Source organism: Hylobates moloch, unplaced genomic scaffold (genome assembly GCF_009828535.3).
Source record: "Hylobates moloch isolate HMO894 unplaced genomic scaffold, HMol_V3 SCAFFOLD_11, whole genome shotgun sequence".
NCBI lineage: Eukaryota > Metazoa > Chordata > Mammalia > Primates > Hylobatidae > Hylobates > Hylobates moloch.
In genome coordinates, this window is record NW_026652286.1 from 54,069,451 (window position 1) to 54,095,392 (window position 25,942).

Consider the following 25,942-nt stretch of genomic DNA (forward strand, 5'->3'; position numbering starts at 1 on the left):
AAACATGACAGTGTAGATGCCACTTCAGTGTACTGATTTCTTTTCTAGCAGGGGTATATATCTTGCAGGAGGATTACTAGGTTATATGGTAGTTCTATTTTTAGTTGGAGAAAACTGCATACTGTTCTCTATAGTAGCTGTACTGTTGCACATTACGACCAGCATTGTATGAATTCAGGTTCCCATTTCTCCACATCCTTGGCAGCATTTGTTCTTGCCTGTCATTGAATAAGAGCCATTTTAACTGGGGTGAGATGATATCTCATTGTAGTTTTTATTTGCATTTCTTCAATGATCAATGATATTGAGCTCCTTTTCATATACCTGTTTACCATTTGTATGTCTTCTTTTGAGAAACGTCTATTCAGATCTTTCGCCTATTTCAAAATCATATTATCAGGTTTCTTTTCTTGTTGAATTGTCTGAGCTTCTTATATATTCTGGTTATTAATCTCTTGTCAGATATATAGTTTGCAAACATTTCCTCTCATTCTGCAGGTGTGTCTCTTTACCTAGTTCATTGTTTCCTTTGCTGTGCAGAAACGTTTTAATTTAATGTGATCCCATTTGTTTATTTTTGCTTTGGTTACCTATGTCTTTTGGGTATTCCTCAAGAAATCTTTGCCCAGACCAATGATCCCGAGAGTTTCCCCAATGTTTTCTTGTACTAGTTTCATAGGTTGAGGTATCAGATTTAAGTCTTAAACCTATTTTAATTTTTATATATGGTAAGAGATAGTAGTCTAGTTTCATTCTTCTACATGTGGATATACAGTTTTCCTGGCACCATTTAGTAAAGAGACTGTACTTTCCCCAATGTATGTCTTGGCGTCTTTGTCGAAAATGAGTTCACTGTAGATGTAAAAATTTATTTTTGGGTCTCTATTTTGTTTCATTTGTCTCTGTGTCTGTTTTTCTGCCAGTAACATGCTGTTTTGGTTCTATAGCTCTATAGTATAATTTAAAGTCAGGTAATGCGATTCCTATCATATCTAACTTGGTTTTTACAGTTATTTGATAAATACTATATAGGATATCTGAGATGTTTGCTCATTGAGACATGGATTTTGCATGCTCCTTTTCTTGTCCAAATTATATGTATCCCTCAAGGCTTAGCATAGGTGTCACTTCCTCCAGAAAGTTTCCTAGATTCTATCAAATGGATATAAATGAACTATTATAGCATTTTTTTCTTTTACTTTCTTACACCCTCATTTTCTAATTTGCATTAGTAAGTAGTGTTCATGTTTATTCTTGCTTGTTAGGCATAATATTATTGAGAGCTGAATTGATTTTTTATTTATCTTTGTGTTTCCCCAACCTACTGTTACCATTTAATGATTACCTACAGTGTTCCAGGTCTTGTACTAAATGCTTTGCTTATATTACCTCATTTAATTCTTGCGATGACATGAAGAGTTAAGTATTACTTTCTTTTGCATTTTATAAGTGAGAAAACTTAAGTTAAAAGGCTTTAACCCAGATAATAATATATTTATCAAATAGCAAAGAAGTGAACTCTGTATTTTTATTAAATCCTTTAAATTTATTAAATTCTTAATCACTTTGATGTATGTCTATTTTTACTATGACTATAACAGTTGCCTAATATGCTTTAAAAAAATAAAAGCCTCTGCTCTGAGGAAAACTGACATATATTAGGCTGAAAAATTTGATATTTGCAATAATAAATGTATAAAAAATTTGCCTGAGTACAGGGAAGCAGATAATTTTTCTTATTGGGACCTTTTGACATTTTAGTAATATATTTTTTTAGCTCATTAGTTCCATGCCCAATTATGTAATATTAGCTTTGGGGATGTGGGGTGGGAAAAGAACCTTACAAACAATACATGATTTCCAAAACTTCTTTAAAAGAAATTATAGAACTAAAAGTTCCATGAAAAAAATACTAACAGTATTCAACCAAAATTTATTGAACACGAATGTTCCAGGTAGCATGATTAATGTAGAGATAATAAGATATGGGGGTCAGGTGCAGTGGCTCACGCCTGTAATCTCAGCACTTTGGGAGGCAAAGGCAGGTGGATCACGAGGTCAGAAGTTCAAGACAAGCCTGGCCAACATAGTGAAGCCCTGTCTCTACAAAAAATAAAAAAATTAGCTGGGCATGGTGATACATACCTGTAGTCCCAGCTTCTCGGGAGGCAGAGACAGGAGAATCACTTGAACCCGGGAGGTGGAGGTTGCAGTGAACTGAGATCACGCCACTGTACTCCAGCTTGGGCAACAGAGTGAGACTTCTAAAAAAGACCTTGCAGTCCTGGAGGAGGTCAGAATGTAGTACAGGATATAAATATTCAACACATGAATGCCCACAGTCTTAGGTTGCATTCCCCCAAACCTGACCTAGGACAAAAATTTAATTCAAGGGGTTCCTTTAGGTTGTGAGCCCAGGTAAGAGAGTGACAGAAATGAGAAACTGAAAGAAAACAAATGCAGGTGTGTGTCAGTGAGCAGGTTACCACTTTAGGCAATTGGGGCACAAATTAATTGTTGTGTCCTGGTGAATGGTGCAGTACAAGCCTCTAGGTTGCTACTATTGAGGGCTGTGCTGACATTGTTAAATTTTCTGAAAGCAAAGAGAATATCTGGGGACAGATTAACAGGCGCTTGCAGTAGTTCTTATTAGGCATGATATCCGATAGGATTTGAGAGGGGCACAAAATAATGAAACACATGAAATACCACAATTGAATAAAAAGTGCCATAGAGCCTGCACAAATCAACTTCACTTGAGCAGGTAGTATCAGGAAACATTGCAAGCAGAATAGTTAGGAAAGGTCCTCCAGGTAAGATAATATTTTATCTGAGGTTTGAAAGAGGATTGGACACTAACTGAACTCAAGAAGTAAAAGTATGGTATTTGAGGCAGAGAGTATTCTATGTGCCGAGATAGGCATGGATCAGGATGGGTCTTCATCTGCGCAGTGTTACTAAAATTGTTTTAATGTGAGAACAGACTATTTGAATGAGGTAGTGGTTGGTGACATTTGTAGCTAATAGTCACTGTAATTCCACTACTTTTCTATAACCAATTTGGTCTATTTATTTTAGTTCTAAAATGTATATATTTTTATATAGTTACATTTCCCTTGAAAGAGTTGTTAATATAAGATCTTAGAAAACAGAGGTTGAGATATATCAAGAGTATTAGTCCGTTTTCATACTGCTGATAAAGACATATCTGAGACTGGAAAGAAAAAGAAGTTTAATTGGACTTATGGTTCCACATGGCTGTGGAGGCCTCAGAATCATTGCATGAGGTGAAAGGCGCTTCTTACATGGCAGTGGCAAGAGAAAATGAGGATGAAGCAAAAGTGGAAATCCCTGATAAACCCATCAAATCTTGTGAGACTTATTCACTATCACGAGAAAAGCGCAGGAAATACCAGTCCCATGATTCAATTACCTCCCTCTGGATTCCTCCCATTACACATGGGAATTCTGGGAGATACAATTCAAGTCGGGATTTGAGTGGGGACACAGCCAAACCATATCATCAAGACAAAAACTCTACAAGCAGTCTGATTGAAAAAATTATGAATAGAGAATGTTTTTTGCAGAATCCAGAAGAACATTATATTAGAAGAATTATATCAAGCAGTCATTGGAAAGATACAATGTTTGCAATATTAATTATTCTATTGCTATGAAACAAATTACCTTAAAATTTTGTCTTAACGCAACAACCATATATTTAACTTAACTTTGCTTGGCCATTTTTCTGGCCTGGGTCATTGTTGGCTGATCTTAGCTGGACTTGTTCATAAGTGTGTAAACTGGCAGGGCCTGGCTGCTCATGGATGTCCTCACTCACATGTATGGCAGTCGGCTGGCTATCTATTGAAGTATTATCTGTGACTGGACCAAATTTATCTCATCATCTAACACAGAAGTCTTGAGCTGTTTCCACAATGGCAAATTTCTAAGAGCAGCAAAAATAGAATCAAAAAAGTCTCTTGAGGCCTAGACTGAGGAATTTACTTTCACTGGATTTTCCTGGTCAAAATATGTCACACAAAGTACATACACACACATACACACACACACACACACACACAAAAAAAAAAAAAAAAACAGTCCAGAATCCAGATATCGTCAACACAGGAAAAGCAACAAATTATTGTGGCCCTTTGGAATATACCACTTTCAATGGCTAATGTAAGTTTTAAGTATATTCGTATTTATTTAATAAATTATTTTACTCTTATTAATAACTTACCTTTTACTACATATGATTTATTTCATTTGAAGAGAGAAAAGATATTTTTTCCTAATTATAGAATGGAGTGATTTTATTTTTTCAAAGGAAAAAAATTAAGGTTTTCAGGACTGAGTTTTATTTTTCTCTTTCAGATTCTAGATGATTTTTATAAAAGTTCACAAAATGAAACCCCTATTCTTAGGTTGCATCCACAGGAAATCTACAAAAAAGTACTTCAAATACCTTCAAATATAAAATAATAGTAACATCACAACTTTTTAAAAGTAAATTTCCCAATATATCCTTAGCAATACAAAAATATTTTCTTCAGTCATCCTGTGTCTTTACTCCTTGAAATCAAAACAAACAAACAAAATCTACACTAATACTGATCCTTTAGTATGGCTTGAATTAGCTGGGAGAATCAAAATCACTCATTGTCATGAAGGCTATGTTAACAAGGTATTATGGAAATGGCACATGGGAATGCTAAGATTTAACGGAGCAGGAAGGAGTCCAAAATCTTGACACATGATAAAATCCAAAGCCACAGAAAAATAGATGCATTAAAGTGAAAGTGTTTTTAGACTTATCTATTTATGGCTATAATCTAAAGGATAGTTGCTACAAAATTATGTAAAGAGTTTACTTTAAAAAATCAGAAATAAATGATATCCAGCTCTCTAGTTTCCTTTCTTAAAATAGTCTGATACAATAGTCCATGAAGTAGCCATGCACTCTGTGTTTTTAAAATGACCTCCAGGTTATAATTTATGCACAACACATTATAGGAATCTTTCACCTCATTCAATCTCCCAGGTTCTGAATCCCCACAAAACAATTTTAACAATGGTCAAGTCTCTGGTTTTACAATAGTAGTGACAGGAAACTCACTATATTCTCAATTGTCTTATTTTTGATGAATTTGTGGTTAATTTTTGTAAAGAGAAAAAGGGCTTATCATGAGAAGCAAAAGAACCTCAAATGTGTCCAAAAAACCCCTTTATTTTGTCATCCAAACTATGTTTGACAGATTGTCTCTTCCAACTTAAAAAAAAATCAAATTATATGCCACTTTTAGCTGAATATTATGATCACTATAGGTACCATATCATATGCAGGGTTTATGCCAAATTTATACAAGATAGTCACAGTGATGTTCATGCTGTATCTGTGAACATGGAGCTGTCTTTATTAAGAAGGCAATCTCCTTAAGTTTCAGTAAGGCTAGCAAGATTCTGACACTGGGTGTGTTCCTGGTAGCTTCTTTTTTGTGATTCTGTTTCTTTCTATTTTTGTTAAGTCATTTTTGCTCTCAGTAGAAACATATTTTTTAAGTAAATTCATTGTGGAAAGTCATGGAATGTAAATAAAATATAAATCTTATCTTCTAGATAGTAAAATCACAGGCAATTTTTACTTGGGGAAAATGTATGAATTGTCTGCCTGGTGATGCATTTCCTTTAATCATTTACATCTCAAAATTTTTTTTATGACACTGAATTTTATTTATTCACATCTTGCATTTGAAGTACTCTTTAATGATATCCATATACTCAGATTACCACAGTCCTTAAATACTACAAAACTGCACTCAATCACTTTATAGGATTTTATCCTTTGGTTTCACAGAGGCCTGCCCATTCCCCTAGTTTCTTGTCATCAATCTTAATTAGGTCAGTTTAGTGTTAAACATAAAGGACCTCTACCAACTAGACATACATAGGTTTATCACAATTGGACGCATGCACACAAAGCAAAGTTCAAGACCAAAGCTAAAGAAATAAAGAAAATATACCAACTCTAAATTCCAATGACGAATATATCAATGTGAACTGATTAGAAAAAGCAAAGTTTTTCCATAGTGGTTGCATTAATTTTACATCCCTACCAACAGTGTACGAGCGTTCCCCTTTTTCTGCATCTTCATCAGCATTTGTTATTTTCTGTCTTTTGAATAAAAAAGATTTTAACTGGGGTGAGATGATTTTTCATTTTTATTTTGATTTGCATTTCCCTGATGATTACTGATGTTGAACATTTTCTCATATACCTCTTGGCTATGTATACGTCTTCTTTTAAAAAAGTGTCAATTCAGTGTATTTGCCTAATTTTCTATTGGGTTATTATTATTACTATTTGCTATCCACTTTTTTGAGCTCCTTATATATTAAGGTTATTAATTAATTGTCAGATGAATAGTTTTGCACATATTTTCTCCCATTATGTACGTTGTCTCTTCACTTTTTTGGTTCTTTCCATTGCATTGCAGAAGCTTTTTAGCTTGAAGTGATCCCATTTGTCCAACATTGCTTTGATTCCCTTTTATTTTGAGGTCTTACTCAAGAAATCTTTGCCGAGACCAATGTCCTGCATCATTTCCTCAATGTTTTCTTCTAGTATTTCTAAAGTTTCAGTTCTTACATTTGAGATTTTTATTCATTTTTATTTAATTTATATAAATCTTGAGAGAAAGGAGTCTAGTTTAATTCTTTTACACATGAATATTGTTTTCAGAGCACCATTTGTTGAAGAGACTTTCCTTTCTCCAATGTGGAGACTGGTCAAAAAACTACAAATATAATTACCTTGTGATCCAGCAATTCCACTACTGGGTATGTATTCAAAAGAAAGGGAATAAATATATCAAAGAAATATCTGAATTCCCATATATATTGCAGCACTGTTCACAATAACCAAGATATGGAATCAACCTAGTTGTCCATCAGTGGATAAATGATTAAAGAAAAGGTAGTATATATACTCAATGGACTTTTATTCCACTCTAGAAATAATGAAATCCTGCCATTTGTGACAATATGGATGGAACCAGAGCCCATTATGGCCCATTATGTTAAGTAAGCCAGGCACTAAAAGACAAATGTCACATAATCTGACTCGTATGTGATATCTAAAAAACTTGATCTCGTGGAGGTATTGAATAGAATGGTGGTTACTAGAGCCTTGGAAAAGTAGTGTGGAAGGGGAATAGATGGCTGTAGTTAGTTGATACAAAAATACAGTTAGAGAGAAGGAATAAAGATCAACTGTTTGGTAATACAATAGGGTGAGTATAATAAAAAATAATTTAATGTATATTTCAAAATAGAAGGATTTGGAATATTCTCAACACAAAGAAATGATAAATGTTTGAAATGATGGATATCCTATTTACCAAGATTTGATAATTATGTATTGTAGGCTTCTATTAAAATATCACATGTACCATTTAAATATGTACAAATATTATATATCAAATTGATTTAAAACATTAAAGTGAAAAAAGGGCTCTGAGCTCATCACAAAAGGGAAACTAAAGCAGTCACATGACATTTATTTATAGACATAGAAGGGAGACTGATTTCTTAAGGTGAGGTACTAAAAACTTTACTGGTGTAAAATACTAGGTGTATTTTGTACAAATAAATGTTGTGTAGTGGATATAATTGCTGTGGCTTTATTTAAACCAAAACACAGCTTAGATTAATTTGATTGGTGGAAGGCTGGTATGGCTGTTGGACCAACTTTCACTAATACACCTTCCCTTGGTTATTTGTTAGCACATTTTCTAATTCTTCTCTTGAACAAGCAAGGGTGGGGACAGCTCTTTGAAGCCAGGCTTGTAAGGTCTCTAGAGATATTACTCAAATAATGGTTCTATAGCAAAAGAAGCAACAAAGACTGCACCCATGAACAAAAGCCATTTTGAGAATTAGAGAAAATATGGAAACTAAAAGTTGAACCTAACTTTCATGGAGAAGTAAATAATAATTGAATGATTAACAGCAACAACAACAACAAAAAGGGACTGTAATACACAGCAAAATAGGCTTAGGAACTTGAAAAAGAGTTGTGGCCTAGAGTTTTTCTGAAATGCTGGTATACAAAGTTTTATGGAAACAGTTCTGTTTTAAGGATGTATTCTGCTTCACCCTTGGTAGTAAATGATACGACAAACTTATAAAAGCTATTAAACTGTTTGGAGATGAATAGTGCATGGGGCCAATATGCTAAAAATAATTTGTGTGCCTTTAGCTTGGTATTACCTATAGAAGTGAGGGATTCTTGCTAATTCACAGAAATAGATTCAGAGAATGGGAAATTTAAAACACTTCCTTCTCTGTAAAACATTTACAGCATACTGGTTAGATTAGATGCAAAGAAAATTAGCTTAATTTGGCTACTATGCCAATGATGATTATGGAAATGTCATGTTGATTATATTTAGGTTCATATATTTTTGATCTACCTATGCTAGATACAGTTTTACATTGGCTCATGACACACTTTGACAGTAAGCCACTATAATTCAAACCACTTTTTCATGTACATTAAACTTGCAATAAACTTTTTGTCTATCTGCCATCAGTGCTAACTGAAAAAAATCAGATGTCATTGAATATTACTGGGATTTTTAACTGAATACATATTCAATCTATATCTGTAGCTGGGACTCTACACTTAGCTGATTTGAATATGTTAAGGGACCAAAAATTATTAGTCAAATCAATAAGACTGAAGTATGTACATACACACCAATGACTGATAATTTTTGTCCATGCATTTATTCTCCACTTTCATCTACATTGAAGAATGCTTGTAAATGTAAATGTATTATACAATAATAATCTTATTTATTGCAGCATTATTCACAACAGCCAAGATATGGAATCAACTTAGTTGTCCAGTTAATGCATGAATGAATAAAGAAAATGTGGTACATATACACATAAAATATTATTCAGCTGTAAAATGAGTGAAATCTTGTCATTTGCAACAACATGGGTGGAACTGCAGGACATTATGTTAAGTGAAATATGTTATGTCAAGTTCATCGTGTTACGTGAAATAAGCCTGGCACAAAAAGATAAATATCGCATATTCTCATTCATATGTGTGAACTTAAAAAAAATGAACTCATGGATATAGAGGATATAATGATGGCTACCAGAGGCTGTGAAGGGTAGTGGGGGGTGGTGGGGATAAAGAGCTGATGGTTAATAGATACAAAAATACAGCTAGATAGAATGAATAAAATCTATTATTCAATAGCATAATAGGATGACTATAGTTGACAATAATGTATATTAAAAAATAACTATTATAAAAGGATAGAATTGGAATGTTCAAAACACAAAAAAATGGTAAGTTTGAGATGATGGGTACCACAATTACCCTGATTTGATCATTACGCATTGTATGTCTGTAATAAAACATCACATGTACCCCATAAATATGTACATTATTAAGAATCCATCACAATTACAAATTTAAAAATAAAAAAAGAATTAAAAAGATGAAATTCTTCTAGTTAAAATAAGTCACAAAGACTGAATAGGATGAGTGATTGAATTTAAGACCTCTTCCAATATAAATATGATTTCATTGAGGGTGGTAACTCCAATAGGTGAAGTAGGGAAGCTTTCCCCTAATGGAAAGAGATATAAAGAAACATGCCTGTTAAGAACTTGACTAGGGTAGAGAAGATTGAAAAATCCTCCCAAGAATCTTTAAAAATTAACTAACCTCCAGGCATTTTTGAAATGCATAATTCCTGTTAAACCTAAAAGAATATAAATTAAAAGTTCAGTTTAAAGACATACCGGCATGGTAATGTCCTCATGTATCTGGGGAGGGCAAATACAAATCTTCCGTGGAGCAATATACACTAAACTTGGGACTAAAATTTTCTGAAACACAAATTCCTATCATATTAGTTTAAATTAAAACCACAATGCAAAATAGCCATAAATAGCATGAGTGGAAAAAACAAGCTATTGTTGCTGCCAATAATTAGTGCATGTAGGATTTGAAATAAACGTATTAAAGATTTAAAGAAATAAAAGATACTAAAAGAATAACAAAGTAATAAGATATTTTCAAAAATGAAAAAGTATACTAAAAAGTTTAATAGGACTTAAGAGATATGGAGAATAACATAAGGACATTTAGTGTATAACATATTGAAGTTTTAGAAACACTAAGTAGTGATTGATATTGTGGCCCAAAAATATCTAGAAAGTTATTCACTGAAAATATTTTATATTTTATGAGATCATAATTATTGAATCCAGTAAGACAAGGAATTCTAAGAAGAATAAATTATAATATATCAATGTCTAAGCACATTATAGAAATGACTTCACAGCACCACAGGCAAAATAAAAAAGATGTAAAAACAGTGTCCAATCACTTACAAAGCAAATAAAGTAGTTTGACAGATAAAAATGTCAGATTTCCAGATGACTAGACCACTGCAACCTAGAAGATCATGGAAGAAAATCTTCGTTATACTAAAATAAAATAAATTCTCAACTTAGAAATCCATATTCAGTAATACTACCAAATTAAAGACTTGCTAGCAAAAATTAAATAAAATAAAAAATTACTATTAACAGATTTTTGCTCTTTTTACTTTTCACTAAAGGTACTTCTAAGACATATTTCCTGGTAGCAGGAAATACATCTTCAGAGGAATGTCGAACAAGAAGAAAAGTAAACATTGAGAAGAACGTGATCAACGTGTAAATAAAAAGCTAAATACTATTGAGAGTTTAAGAATAAAAGTAATGTCTTAGTTGTTCAGTAAAAGAAAAATCATACTAGAACTAAAATACAGGTCATGTAGGTTAGCAGAAGTGACAATTAAATTGTGATGAAAAGACTAGAAGTATTGAGTAGGTTTAGGCTTCAATAAATTAAATACGCATGTTAAAATATTAAAGTACCTTAAATTATTTGACCAGGTTACATAATTTGTAGATTGGTAGAAGAGAAACATGCAATTGAAAAGCACAAGCAAAAAAGCCCCACCAAATTTAACTAAAACAACACAAAACAAAATAATGGGAGTTGGGTAGGTGGAGGCTGGAGCTTGAGTAGTAAATGAAGAATGGAGAATAAAAAATAACATCAAATAAAATGTTCAAAATGAGTCAAAATATAAAATTATTCTAGGAAACTCATCAGTGAAGAGGTAAATATAGTATTTGTGTGTGTGTGTTGCAAATTTGTATTTGTTTTCCTTAAACGCAATTCGGGTATTTAAAAGAGATACCTAAAAACATTAGGTCACAAAAGTTTGAAAGAAAAAGGCAGGAAAAATATAGTCAAAATAAACCCGGTGAACCTGTATTATTATCAAATAAAATGGACTTTGATACAGAAAAAAATAAGAGGTATATATTTATAAGAGTTTTAATTTAACTAATCATATAATTAACATATATAGATGAAACTGACCAAAAAACCAGGTTAAAAGAGTAAATCTATTATTATAATGGTACAATAAAGCATATTTCAAAAATCAATCCTTGAATAATAAATCTCGAAAAATGAATCTTTTTTTTAAAAAAGAAATGTATTTGTTTTAAACTATATAATCAACAAACTTGACCTACTAGAATTATATAGAGAGCTATGCTCAACAACTGAGGAACATACATATCTTTTCAAGTACACACAAAACATTCATAGAACAGCAGTGTTGCCTGTGTTCCTCCACCAAATCATATGGAATATTTTGTTTGCAGAGTTATTGAACATTGTTGCTCACAGCTTTGCACTCTGCCTATCAACACTTTAGGCAAGTACTTCTTAAAAGGTCATCTTCATAAATATCTTTTCCACTTAGAGATTACTCTTGGCATCTTTCAAAAAGCTTCCATCCTTGTCTTCATATAAACTGTCACTACTACTATTATCATTATCTCTATTATTTTATTTTAAAGTAACATTTTTAAATAACTGAAGTACTCCAGGCATTAAATGAAACCATGGAGGCAAAATATCAATAGATGTAACATGTGTTACTAAGATGTGTTATCAAAGAGTAATTGAGCACCTGTGACATTTACTGGTTTCATTTAGCCATGACAGCAGTTCTTTGAGGTAGGCATTATTCTCGTATCTCATTTTAAGGAATAGGAAAACAAGGCTCAAAGAGATTAAGTCATTTTTCCATGTCACACTGGTAAAAGGAGCAAGAGCGGCAATTCAAAGCCCAGTCTCTCATGTATATGTATATACATATATATATATATATATATTTATTTATTTATTTATATATACTATATATATATAAAAGCTTGTGTTTTTGAACATTACTATGCTTTCCTTTTATATGCCAAGCATTATGCTAGAGGCTTTCAGCAGTTGTAGAGTGTTTAATGGTTCTAAAGCTTGAAGTGAAATAATATACCTGGGCAATAAAGGAGGAAAGGGGCATTGCAAGCACAAGAAAAAAAATCCTATAAAAAGATATGCAGTTATGATATGGACAGATATACCGGCCCAGGCAAACATTAATTGTTCATAGTGACTGAAACAGAGGGTCAAATTGGACCTGTGGCTGGAGAGGAGGAGAGGGACAAATTACAGTGTAGAATTTGATTTTTATTCGAAACTGAAAAACCTATTGAATGTTCTTAAGTGAGAAGCATGATCCAGTTTGTATTCAGGAAACTTTATCTGACCTTCCTAGTAACAATTATACTGGAAAGAAAGTTTAGTGGTTCAGTCTTTGAATCTGAAGCTAAACAAAATTGTATATCCCTATCAAGTGGCTCCAGTGCTGTCAGCATCAGTAAATTTCCCAGTGGAAAAACAAATGTTAATAAAACTTGACTTTTTATCTTTCAGCAATACCTTGTTTGAAATTTGAGAAACCTGTCATATTCTAAAACTTAAATGATTTTTAACAATATATGTTTGCTTTAGGCATTTCATCATTAGTCAGTGTTCTTGACTTTGAACAGAAATATATTACTAGAATGACCTATAGCACTTATTTTACAATTACTTCTAGTGCCACTATAAATTAATAGAATATTGATGCCTGCAGCATGGATTCTATATTCAGAAGAGCAAATGGAAGACACTGTATGACTTCTCTGAGGACAATGTTTACCAAAGTTTACTCTGTGTTATGTGAGATATTAGTAGTTTTTATGTTAATGTATCAAATAATATCTGAATACTTTAATATGCCTATATTCCTCATAAATAATTGTATGTGCTCTACTTGTATATGACTAGCAGCGTGGTAGGTTTGTATACACCAGCATCGCTCCAAACACATGAGTAACGTGTTGTGCTATGATGTTACAGTAGCTACAACATTACTAGGCCATAGGAATTTTTCTGCTCCATTATAAGCTTTTGTGACCACTGTCATATATGCAATCCATCATCAACTGAAATATGGTTATGTAGTGCCTGACTGTAATTATGGGTTATCTCAAAAATCAAAAGAAACTTCAAGTCTTAAATAATTATAAGGAAAATGTAAAAACTTGGTAATCGATTCAATAGGACAAATCGATAAACACATTTTTTAAAATTTCAGGAAAAGAAAGCCTTATGTTGCTATTGTATATTACTATAATCCTGAATTATTAAAGTCAGCCTTTCTCTTACTATTTTCACGTGTATGTGTTGATGTGACTGTGTCTATGTGAGTGTGTTTACTTTGACAACAAACTTTAATACAATATTTAATTATCTCTGCTGTGTCTGTCTCTTGCAATGTCTCCCGGATTTGTTTCTGACATTATCGCAGCACTTCTTCAAACATTGTTTTCAATGTGGGCAACTGAGTGGTAAATACTTCTTACGACTTCTTCTTAAGAGAATAACTTTATTATGTCTTAAAATTTGATTGGAAAACAGATTTTACATAAAGTATACAACACGTATCATTTTCATTCAATAACTAAGAAACATATATTATCTTCCTGTCTTTTTATATCTAACATTGCTTTTGAAGAGCTAATGTCTCCAACTCCTGGCCTCAAGTGATCCTCCTGCCTTTTCCTCCCAAAGTGCTGGGATTATAGGCATGAGCCACTGTGCCTGGCCATAGAGAGGCTAATGTCCATATCAAACTCAATAAAATTTTTTTAGTAAATTTTTCTTCTTTTCTGAAAGCTTTTAGAATACTATCTTTGTCTACGATGCTCATTATCATTATATTATCACTGTAACTATCACTATATTGTGATAATTATATGTGATTTGAAGATTAAGAAAGAGAAGCAAGGGAACTGGAACGCAGGTGCCTTGCCTCCTGGTTCTGTGCCTTTCTACCTCTCTAGAGACACTGGCTTTAGCCCTCCAAATTTTGATCATAATATTAGTATTATTCTATCATATGAGAAAAAAATAATTTTCTCCCCAGTAGTTCCCAAATACAAACATTTTTCGTATTATCAGCTGCCCAACACCATAGAAATGAAATCCACAGCCAATGTGTATAACTGACTTTATATTACCTTTTAAAATGCATATAAGCAAGCAGGGAATCTTCTCAAAAACTGAGGCTATCTTCACTACTCAGCCCTGTTTATCATAATGACAGGTTGTAAGATATTTTAAGGGAATAATGGATTGAAAACAAGTCTGCAAACCATAACTTTCATGATAATAAATTAAGAAGCCATAACTGCCAAGCTATGAAACCTAACTGAGGGGCAGGTAGCCCTGGAACAAAAAAAATCACAACAACTCTTAGAAACCATTAAAACTGATGTGGTAATAAATCTGTCCCTTAAAACCCAGGAAGTTGGTAACACTGTATTCCAACAGGCCAACTTTGTGAAAGTGTCTGTTAATGATATTTAAAATAAACACTGGGAGGAAAAGTAACACGTTTCTCTGCTACACTTAGGAGAATAGACAAACTGAGTTAGACTTTATCAAACACCATAATGAATAGTGTGCATTTCGTATATGATAACACTGTGTCAGGGTATATCTGAAGAACTTACATCTCTGCTAGAAATGAAAGAGGTAGAATTTCTTTTATGATGGAAAGGAGCCCAACACCTGTATCTTTGTTTCTCTGTGTCTGTGAGGGTTGATTTATTGGCGAGGGTGGCAGGGGAAGGAGGAAAGAGTACCTGGGCTAGAATGTCAGATTGATTTCTTTCTTTGAAGGTCAGAGATGAAGGTCAGAGATGGATGAGCAAGATCAAATATAGGGATTTTAATTATTTTTTGTGGCATACATGATGGAAAATAAAAAGCACACATCTTAGGTGTGAATTTCCATGAGTTTTGGCAATTGTAATAGGCCTCTATAACAACCACCCACAGAAGATATAGAACATTTACATCACCACAAAGTAATTGCTTGTTCTCTTTCAGTCAATTCTCTCCCACAGGCAGACTTGTTCAATTTATATCAGATAGATTAGTTTTTTCATCTGCAAGCAAATAGAATCATTCAGACTTCTGCTTCCAGCAGGATGAATTAACTGTGATTGGACCTACCCTCCTATTTAAAACAACTAAAAACATTAGACGAAACACATTTAAAAACAGTTGTATGTCATTGGACATCAGACAATGAAGATCAGTGACCCTGGTGTTGAGATTTCTATTGTAATTTGGTCTTGATGTCTCTCTCTTGAAAATGTCAATAAACCAGACACCCACTCTCTAGGAGAGGCCCGATCAGTGGGAAAATTAGGTTCAGGTAGACACATTAGGGAGTGAAAGCAAAATGCATAACATAGAAGAAATGTATGACTCACAGGTCCAGAGAAGTTAGGGGTGCCCATAAGAGGCCAAGGAGAAGTTTGGAGGAGTAAGGGAACTCAACCAGCAGGTAGGGAGTGATAGAGAAAGGAAACCTTTGGGATTATGTCTTTATTAAGGTTTATAGGTATTTTCCTTTAGGCTTTTCCTTAGGGGTTGTGAATTACCTATTTTAAAGAAAACGCACATGAAGCTGGGAATTTATTTGCATAACTATGATGTTTAACATTAGGCTTTATTACAGTTGGCAGCTGTGCAATACGTTGGGTTTTGGTTCAGTGAGATGAAGAACAAGCAGGCTATATAGCAAACAGCCATATTAGGGAGGGAGGTTTTAACTAAGCCAAAGATGGTGGGTTTCATGTATTATGCCTAGAAACAGCTGCCTAGGCAGCAACTATATTAAACAAATTTATGACATCTGAGAAAGAGAAAACAAATAAGGTGACTCTTATGATTGCCCCAGCTTATTTTCAGGTAGCAGCATAGATTTTGAGAATTCTGGCAGAGCTAGAAAGATTCAATGAATAAGGGATAAAGTCATGAGTCCAGAGAGAACAAATTGGCTGGAGTTTGCACAGCAAAGCACCAGAAAGAAAAGAGCCGCTCAAAGACAGGATTCAGATCTACACAGGCCTCCTCTAAGCATTCAGCAGAGTAGTAATCAGAGGATTTGTGTAAGAGAAAAATGTGCAACAGAAAGTAAGCAATCACTATAAATAATTATAAGAAAGAGTACCCAGCACTCTCACAGAACCAAACATAGTATTCCAGCATTAGCCAGAGTAGAAAATCACATAGTTTATAGGGCATTAGATAGAGTATTCAAAAATGTTTGCCTTACTATTGGGGATAATTATCCCTAGATTAATGATTGCCTTTGTCCCATATAACATGTTTTAAAAGCAAGACCTGACAAGATTAAATTATTTCCAAGTAACTTAATGGCATCCTAGAAAAAATGAAAGATACCTATATATTTATAGCAACAGAAAAATATCAAGTAGTTAATAATGTAAATTCCACAATGTTTGGCATCCAATAAAATAGCTTATCAGGCATGCAAAAACATGGAGGAATATGATCCAAAATTAAGAGAAATATCAATCAATCTAAATCTACCAATAACTAATACAGATGTTTGACATTTTAGATAAGATTATTAAAGCAGAAATTTATAATTGCACTTAATATGTTTAAAATGTTAGAAAAATATTAAACATTTAGAGCATAAAATACATAAAACCTGGGGATGAAAACTATAATGCCTAGGCAGAAAAATATCCTGGTTTGGATTAATGGGGCAAATTAAACATTGAAGAATAAAACATTATCAAATTTGAGGACATAATAGTAGAAATTATCCAAACTGAAACAGGTAGGTTTTTTAAAATCTGAAAAAAAAAAATCAGTGAGAAGTTGCCTAAGATATATGTAATTGATGTCATTAACAGAGGACAGGGAAGGAAAATTATTTGAAAAAATAGTGGCCTGTCCCCTCAGGTTTCCAAATATAATAAAAACTATAAATTACAGATCAGAAGAGCTTATATAAATTCACACAGAAAAAAATGAAGAAAATTATACCAAGGCATATTATAACCAAATTGTTCCAAATAGAAGGTAAAGATAAAACGTTAAAAGTAGAAATAAAAGAAAGATTCATTACATACAGAGGAACAAAGAAATAAATAGCACATTCTTGTCAGAAACAATGCAAGAGACAATACAGAAAACATATATTTTATATATTAAAAAGATAAAATGTCAAACTTGAATTCTATATTCACAAAAATAAAAACGAAGGTGACATAATGACTTTTTTGGACATACAAATCCTGAAGACATTTATCACCAACGGTTTCTCACAACAAGAAATATTAAATAAACTTCATCAGTGAGAAGGAAAATGATACAAGAATTGTGAATATACCCAAATAAATGAAGAGCACCAAAAAAAGTTAACCACTTAGGTGAATCCATAAGTTTTTCCCTACACTTTCATAAGACTAACTCAAAAGGGCATGACATAATTTTTGTTATTATTGCCAAAAATGTATAAACTCAGTCCAATTATGAGAATACAAAAGATTGAGGAACATTTAACAAAATAATTGACCAATATTCTTCAAGAGTTTTAGATCACAAAAATAGGAAAGAATGAAGATCTTGCATTTTTACTCAGTCTGATAATTTTTGCATTTATGTTAGAAGTTCAGTTGATTTATAGTTATTGTAATTATTGACATGGTTAAGTCTCTCATATTGGGGATTGTTTTCTATTCATCCTATGGGATCACATTTTTTTTTCTTTTTCTCCTTTGCTCTTTTCTACTAGGTAAATCTCATAGTTTTTACTTTTCTATTGTATCTTCTGTATTTTAACTCTACTGTTGTGTATGTGGACTTGTGTATGCCTGTATGTGCATATATTTGCTTGTGTGTTGCTTTGTAGAATACAATGTGAATCTTCATCACTGCCTACTTTCAAGTAATATGCTATTTAACAAAGAAGAGAACAATTTTAAAACAATACAATTCCACTTATCAACCAATCCCCATACTTTATGTTCTTTTTGCCTTATAGGATTTTTCTACAAAGGTTATCTCCAAAATACAGTGTTATTAATTTGCATAAGCAGTCCAATATTTTTACAGTCAAATCTTATAGGATAATGACACAAACTAAAGATAGATAAGAAATTTAAATAAGAGGTCTCTTACACTTACCCATGTAATTACCATTTACAGATATCTTCCCCTTTGCACATCTGAGATTCAAACTGGCATCATTTCTTTTTGCCTGTAAAGCTTCTATGAGGACTTAGAATTTATTTTTCCTGGAAATAAATTATCTCAACTTAAAAAAACATCTGCTAATGCCTTTGTTTCACTTTAATTATAAAACAAATTGGAATAATTTCAAACTTGTTTTAAAGTGTTTACAAATAATTAAAAAAATAAAAATTGTACAAAATAATATGTATACCCTTTGCACATACTCCCCCTTTTTAACATTTTACCCCATTTGCCATGTCATTTACTATCTGTCTATTTGTCTCTCAGTCATCTATCATTTTTAATCAACTGTAAATAAATAAATAAATAAATATTGTTTTATATAACCACAGGACAGTTGTCAATTGTGGTAAATCTAACTTTGATTAAATGCTTTTATGTAATTTACCATTTGCATTCTAATTTTGTTAATTGATGCAATAATCTTCTTTATGATATTACCCCCTTCTAGTACAGGCTATAGTATAGGGTGAGTTATTGAATTTAATCAAAATGTATCTTCAGACTTCATAAATCTGGAGGATTTACACAATCTTTCTTTTTCTTTTATAATATTGACTGAGACAAACAAAATATACCCCCCCATTCCCATTCCCACACACAGGCTTTCATGCTTTAATCTCTGGAATATATAAGTATCTTATGTTAAATAGCAAGAAGAAACTTTGCAGATGTACAGTTGATTCTTGAACAACACGAGTATAAACTGTGTAGGTCCACTTATGCATGTTGTTTTAAAAATAGATTGAAAAATTGGGGGAGATTTATAATAATTTGAGAAAACTTTCAGATCAACTGTATAGCCTAGAAATACTGAAAAATTAGGAAACATGTAAGTATGTCATGAATGCATAAAATATATGCAGTTATAGTCTTGTTTAATCATTTGCTGCCATAAATATACACGAATCTATTATAAAATGTTAAAATTTTACAGAATTTATACACACAAACACAGACTCTACATGCTACCACTCCCAGTCGAGAGAACTGTAAATATATGTGGTACGGTGTTAAATTATAACTGCATAAAATTAACTGCAGTGCATACTGTACTACTGTAATAATTTTGTTGTCACCTTCTGTTGTTATTGTGGTGAGCTCAAGGGTGGCGAATATCTGCTTAAAACCCCATGTGAGAGTAATCATCTCTGTGTGAGCGGTTCATCTGTCCAGTAAATTGTGTATTGCAGTAAAAGGTGATCCCTCTCGGTTCTCACGTATTTTTCATTGTGTTTAGTGCAATATTGCAAACCTTGAATAACACCATGGGACCCATACAATGTGCCAATAGTGGTGCTGAAAGTGCCCCTAAGAATCAGAGAAAAGTCATGACATACAAGAGAAAGCTGAGTTGCTTGATACGTACTGTAGATTAACGTCTGTAGCTGCTGTTGCCCGCCATTTTAGACAGACGATTCATCTTGTAAAGAGATGACATAAATTTGGGGTATTGATAAATACAGAACAGTACTCTCTTTCTTATGATTTTCTTAATAATATTTTCTTTTCTCTAGTCTTCTGTATTGTAAGAATATAATACATAATACATGTAACGTAAAATATGTATAAGTCAGCTGCTTGTTATTCACAAAGCTCCTGGTTAACAGTAGGCTACTAGTAGCTAGGTTTTGGGAGAATCAGAAGTTAAATACGGATTATTGACTGTGTGGGGGAGGTTGGTGCTCCTAATGCCTGTGTTGTTGAAGACTCAACTGTAATTAAAAGGAAAGAACTTTTCATAGGGAGATTACCTTGGATTATGAAGGTGAGTCCAATCTAATCACACATGATCTCTTTAAAAAGGGGAACTGTCACTGGTTGGAGTCAGAGAGATGTGATAGTAGAATTCTGAGACATTAGAAATGTGTGAGGGGCTAGAAATGCTATTACTGGAGAAGGGCCATATGGAGAGTATGAGAAGGAATTTAGGACAACTCTAGGAGCAAAGACGCATTCCCAGCTGACAGCCAGCAAGAAGACAGTGTTCTCAGTTCTGTTTCCAAGGAACTGATTCTGGCAAACAACCTTGTTGTGACTTTCTCTCTCTAATTTAGTCTGAAGGTTTCTCTCTGGAGAGTGGCTATAAGTTACAGCTCTGCACTCGTGGGGCTCCAAGGAAAATGGTTGTAGATGTTTACAATGTGCCTTACATGGGATACTACTTTGCCCTTGCAAACCGTCTGAAGCCTAAGGGTCCAACACATGACCAGTGTCCTTCTCACAGGAAATGTCTTTATACTGGCAGACACTCTGGTGGTTCTTGTGTGATCTGTATCCAGTTTATTCCCACCAATATAGTCAACCTCTAGGAGAGCCCTGACTGGGAGGAGAGTGAGACACTGAGGAAGCAGCATAACAAAACACATGAAATAACAGAAGCAATTTATTATTCAAAGATCCATGAGAGAAGAAGGGTGCCTACAAAGGCCTATGGGAAATCTGGAGAAAGCAGGCTGCACAACCAGCAGGTTGGGAGAGAGAGGGAAACTTTGTGGGACCACACCTTTATTAATGTCTGTGGGTTTTATCCCTTAACCTGAGGGACAGCCTAATGAAATTATCCAATCAAAGACATTCTGTGGGAGCTACCCTACATGCCCACTTTTTTAGCTTTCAAAATGTTATCCATGTATAGAGACACATCTAAAGCTATTTGATTCTCCTAGTTGGATGAGATTATTTTAGCCACTGAATATCCATATAACTTTTGTTTTCCATTTTAAAATAAAATTATAAGGTAATATATACAAGAACACTTCTTTTCCTGTAAAGCACTCTGCTGATAGGTACTGTCATTGTGGCTATTTTATCCTGAGTCTCCTCCTCAAGCACTAATCCCAATTTGTCTAGTAGAATTATTACTTTATCACTATTTTTCTCAATGTTTTCTTCCTCCCTTACCTCACTGTCGTAATCCATAAAGGCATATAGTTATCCATTATATATTTTTGTATTTATGCTTTCAAACTTTTTTCCTCATATATAATGAGAAATCAAATGATGTCCAAACATTGATTGAATATGATTTTATTGAGTGGTCAATCCAAGGTAACGCCTGTACCCAAAATGAGAAGAACAAATTAAGCAATGTGGGTTACATATGAATAACAAATTTTTACATTTCCAAATACAGTTCCCCAATCAGGTAACTACCACAGGGAAATTAACAAAAATTGAGAGATTTTTTTTGAAAGTAGCATATCATAGTAGAAAATGCATTCATTGATTCTATAGTGAGAAAACTAGATTTCTAGTATTTTCTTAGCTATACTTAGTTCACTTAGTATAATTTTATCCTTAAGTTTGTCATCAGTGACATATCTTTACAGTCCTCATACTGACTCTCTGAACCTTTAGTGCTTTTTCCTCCCATTATTAAATAGTATCTCCCTCATAAGGCTTTTCCATTGTTGATCTTGAAAAGTTATTTGTTGTTTGTAAGTGCATGGATTGATATCTGGACTCTCTATAGTGTTCCATTGGGCTGTGTGTCTATTTTTTTCTATTTTTTAAATTTTACTGTAAGTTCTAGGATACACGTGCAGAACATGTCGGTTTGTTACATAGGTATACATGTGCCATGGTGGTTTGCTGCACCTATCAACCCATCATCTAGGTTTTATGCCCCACATGCATTATGTGTCTATTTATATGCCAATGCCGTGCTATTTTTGTTACTATAGCTTTTTAATATATTTAAAAGTCACCGTGTGATACCTCCAGCTTTGCTATTTTTGCTCAAGATTGCTTTGGTTGTTTGTAATTCCACATAAATTTTATAATTTTTTTCTCTTTATTTGAACAATTTCATTGGTATTTTGTTAGGAATTGCATTAAATCTATAGCTTGCTTGCAGTAGTATAAACATATTACCAATATTAATAATTTCAATAAATGAACATGGAATATGTTTCCATTTGTTTGTGTGATTTTTTCAATTTCTTTCAATGCTTTATAGTCTTTAGTGTAGAAGTCTTTCACCTTCTTTGTAAAATTTATTCCAAAATTTTGTATTTTGTGTAGCTATTGTAAATAGGATTGCATTTTTATTTCTTTTTCAGACAGTTCACCACTGACATGTAAAAACGCTGCATTTTTGTATGTTGATTTTTGTATCCTACAACTTTACTGAATTTGTTTATTAGTTCTAAGAATTTTTTGTCAAATATTTAGAATTTGCTGTACATACAATGATGTCTTCTGCAAACATGGACAATTTGACTTCTTCCTTTCCAATTTGGATGCCCTTTACTTTTTTCTCATGCCTGATCGCTCTGGCTAGGACTTCCATTACTATGCTGAATAAAAGTGGTGAAAGTGGGCATTCTTTTCTTATTTTAGATCTTAGAAGAAAAGCTTTCCATTTTTTCCCATTTAATATGGTATTAACTATGGGTTTATCATATATGGCCTTTATTATATCAGGTACATTTGTTCTATACATAATTTAAAAGCTTTTAGTCATGAAGGGATGTTGAATTTAATCAAATGCTTTTACTGTGTCTATTGAAATAACCACCTTTTAAAAATTCTATTAATGTGATGTGTCATGTTTATTGATTTGGCTTAAATTGAGCCTTATTTGCGTCCCTGGGAGGAATCCAACTCGGCCATGGCGAATGACCTTTTTAGTGTGCTGTTGAATTTAGTTTGCTATTGTTTTGTTGAGAATCTTTGCATTTATGTCCCTCAGGGGCATTGGCTTGTAGTTTTCTTTTTTTGTTTTGTCCTTCTCTGGTTTTGGTATTAAAGTGATGCAGGCCTGGTAGGATGAATTTGAAAAAATTATCTCCTCTTCAATTTTTTTAAATAGTTTGAGTAGAATTGGTATTAGTTCTTCCTTAAATGTTTTGTAGAATTAAGCAGTAAAGCTATCAAGTCCTGGCTTTTTTTTTTCTTTTTGAAAGACTTTTTATTTCTGATACAATCTCGTTACTTGATATTGGTCTGTTCAGATTTTCTAGTTTTTATTCGTGATTTAATTTTAGTAAGTTGTATGTGTCCAGAAATTTGTCCATTTCTGCTAGGTTTTCCAGTTTGTTGGCATATACTTCTTCATAATATTCTCTTATGATCCTTTATATTTCTTTGGTATCAGTTGTAATGTGCCCTTTTTCATCTCCGATTGTATTTATTTGAATCTTCCCTATATCTCTTTCTCCCTCTTTAGTTAGAATGCACAGGATTAGCTTGGGAGTGGAAAAGTCTCTTCAATAAATGGTTCTGGGGAAACTGGATATCTATATACAGAGAAAGGAAACTAGAGCACTATCTCTCACCATAGCCAAATATCAAATCATAATGGATTAAAGACTTAAATATAAGATATAAAACTATCAGGAAAAAACATAGGGGAGCACTTTATGTCACTGTTCCGAGCATAGATATTTTGGATAACACCTCAAAAACTTAGGAAGCAAAAGCAAAAATAACACAAATAAGATTACATCAAAGTAAAATACTTCTGCACGACAAAGGAAATAATGAACAGAGTGAAAGAACACCCTAGTCAATGGGAGAAATATTTGCAAGCTGTGCATCTGACAAGAGGTTACTGTAAAAGTATATAAAGAACTTGAACAAGTGAAGAGCTAAAAACAAATAATCTGAATTTAAAATGGGCAAAGGACTTGAATAGACATTTCTCCAAAGAAGACATACAAATTGCCAAAAGTATATAGAAAAATGTACATCAACATTACTCAACATCAGTAATCATCAGAAAAATGCAAATCAAAACCACAATGAGATATAACTCACCCTAATTAGAATGGCTATTTTCCAAAACACAAAAAATAACAAATGCGAGCATTGAGGTGGAAAAAAGGAAAACTCTTGTACACTGTTGGTGAGAATGTAAATTGCACAGCCAGTGGAAACACTTGAGAGTTTCCCTGAAAAATTTAAAAATAGATATACTATGTGAACCTGCAGTTCTACTTCTGGGTATTTATCTAAAGGAAATGAAATCCATATGTTTAAGAGATATCTGCACCCCCATCTTTATTGTAGCACTATTCACAATTGACAAGATATGGAATCAACCTAAGTGTCTATCAACAGGTGAACAAAGAAAATGTGGTATATATACACAATAAAGTACTATTTAGTAATAAGAAAAAGAATGATGTCTTGTTATTTATGGTAACATGAATGAACCTGAAATATTCAGGTTTTTAATAATATTCATGAATAATATTAATGACTGAACCATGAATAGTTAAGTGAAATAAGCCAGGTACAGAAAGAAAAATATTACATGGTCTCAATCATTAGTAAAATCTAAAAAAAGCTGATCTTGTAGAAGTAGAGTAGAAGAATGGTTACTAGAGGCTGAGCCAGGCAGAGGAGAGGGGATGATGAGATTTTCATTGTTATTATTGGCACTGTTATCATAGGAGATCACAACTCCTTGTTGTTTTGTCCCTGAAGTGGAACAAAATGTGGAGGTGTAAGACAGTGATACTGATGATCCTGATGTTTACGTAGGCCCATGGTGATGTGTGTGTCTTTGTCTTTGTTTTTAACAAAAAGTTGAAAAAGTAAAAAAAAAATAGTATAATGTAACAATAGAAAAAAGCTTATAGAATACGTATATAAAGAAAGAAAATATTCTTGTACAGCTATAAAATGTGTTTGTGTTTTACGCTAAGTGTTACTATAGGAGTCAAACATTTAAAAACAATTTAAGTTTATAAAGAAAAAAGTTACAGTAAACTGAGGTTAATTTATTATTAAAGAAATAATTATTAAAATAAATTTAGTGTACCCTAATTGTACTGTATTTGTAAAGTCTACAGTACTGTACAATAATGTTCTATGCTTTCTCATTGACTCACCACTTACCCACAGACTTACCTGGAGCAACTTCCAATCCTGCAAGCTCCATTTGTGATAAATGTACTCTACAGGTGTATTTTTTTAAATATACTATGCTACATTTTCCTGGAGCTTTTCCATATTTAGATATTTTTAGATGCACAAATACTTGCCATTGTGTCACAATTGCTTATAGTATTCAGTATAGTACAACATTCAGTATAGTACCACGCTGTACAGTAAGCTTTTCCAACCCATGGACCATGGGTCACATAAAGCCCAAGATGCCTTTGAACATGACCAAACACAAATTCGTAAACTTTGCAAAACATTATGAAAATTTTATACAATTTTTTTTTTGGCTCTTCAGCTATCATTAGTTTTAGTGTATTTTATGTAGTACCAAGACAATACTTCTTTCAGTGTGGCCCAGGGAAGCCAAAAGAGTGGACATCCTGCCAGGTTCACAGCTTAGGAGCAATAGGCTGTACCACATAGCCTAGATACCTTGTAGTAGGGTATATGATCTGGGTTTGTGAAAGTACACTCTACGAT